Here is a 1,739-nt window from a genome sequence, read left to right on the forward strand (position 1 = left end):
AGACCCCAATCTTCATTATCAAGATTTCTGCCAATATTGCTCTACCATTAAGCAGCAGGGAGTGACACAAGATCAGATTCGGGAGATTCTTTTCCCATTTTCACTTCGAGACAAGGCAAAGATGTGGTACAATGGGATTAATCGAGCCACTCTTGGGATCACTGATTGGAATACCTTGGCTCTAGCTTTCTACAGAAAGTACTACCCTCCAGAGAAGACTGCTAGGTTGCGTAGTCAGATTACAAACTTCACCCAAGGGACTGATGAGTCTTTACATGAGGCATGGGAAAGATTTAAAGATCTTCAGAGAGAATGTCCCCATCATGGTCTACAAAAATGGTTCCTAGTTCAGGATTCTACAATGGTTTGGGGAACAACTCGAGACTTATCCTTGACTCTGCAGCAAATGGGAGATTCATGAAACTAGAAATTGATGCTGCACATGATTTGATCGAGGAGATGGCTATCCACAACTCTCAATATGGTAATCCTCGAGGACTAGCTAACAAGGGTGGAAAGCATGAGATAGATTCTATATCCCTATTAGCTGCACAGATGAATGCCATCAGCAATAAACTTGACAATATGCAGCTCTCCTCTCCTGCAAGTGTTGCTGCTTTGGGTACTACCTCCGAGATTATGTGTGATAATTGTGGCATAGTTGGACATTGGGCACAAGAGTGTCGGAGTTCTCTCGAACAAGTTAATGCTTTTCAAGCATATCGGCCGAACAACCCATACTCCAACACATACAATCCAGGGTTGAGAAATCATCCTAACTTGTCTTACAAGAGCACTAATGTCCTGAATCCTCCTGCACCACAACCACAAGCACAACAATTGAACCAAGGTACTACCAACAACCTTCCCAACACCCTCCTGGTTTCTCTAGCCACCTTTCAATCCATCTCAACAAGCACCTCCTGCCGATCCAATGATGGTTGAGATAGAAACATGATGCTACAAATGCAAAAGGATCGACAAGCTGACAAGGCACAAATTGAGTCCATTCTTGCTCACAATAAGATGTTGGAGAATCAGTTGGCACAATTGGCTACTTCGAACTCTACTCGCAACAAGGTGCTCTTCCAGCACAACCTGTTCAGCCTACAGATTCGGCAAATGCCATCACTCTCCGAAGTGGTTCTCACTATAATGGACCACCCATGCCTATTGATGATACTTTGAGTGTGAAAAATGATGAGGAACAGGTCCCAGCTGAAGCTAAAAATGACAAGGAGAACTCTCAGCAAGCCACTGAACATGAAGAGACCAATGAAGCCAAAAAGCCTGCTATTGAGGTTCCTCCTATCAAACTTCCTTTCCCCAATCGTCACCTCAAGAGTAAGCTGGACAAGCAATTTGGTAAGTTTTTGGAAGTCGTCAAGAATCTTCAGGTAACAGTTCCTTTCACGGAATTAATTACTCAAGTGCCTGCTTATGCAAATTTATGAAAGATATCTTGACTAGGAAAAGGGCTTTTAACGAGGTGGAGACAGTTGCTTTTACTGAAGAATGTAGTGCCATTTTACAAAATAAATCTCCACCAAAATTAAAAGACCCTGGTAGTTTCTCTATACCTTGTCACATTGGTAGTTTGTTCATTGATAAAGCTTTATGTGATTTGGGGGCTAGTGTGAGTGTTATGCCATTGTCTGTTTCCTCAAAATTGAATATGGGAAGTTTGAAAGTTACCAATATTACTCTACAAATGGCCGACCGTTCTGTTAAATACCCCC

At 42.4% G+C, this 1,739-nt stretch overlaps 1 non-coding gene across 1 annotated transcript; it reads right to left on the reverse strand.

The window, feature by feature from the left end:
* Positions 1 to 223: 223 nt before the first annotated feature.
* Positions 224 to 330, reverse strand: LOC125499220 (small nucleolar RNA R71). The gene has a single exon (XR_007275937.2). It is a non-coding gene; the product is annotated as a small nucleolar RNA R71 (small nucleolar RNA).
* Between the last annotated feature and the right edge of the window lie 1,409 nt (positions 331 to 1,739).

The sequence above is a fragment of the Beta vulgaris genome, chromosome 6, assembly GCF_026745355.1.
Source record: "Beta vulgaris subsp. vulgaris cultivar EL10 chromosome 6, EL10.2, whole genome shotgun sequence".
Classification (NCBI taxonomy): domain Eukaryota; kingdom Viridiplantae; phylum Streptophyta; class Magnoliopsida; order Caryophyllales; family Amaranthaceae; genus Beta; species Beta vulgaris.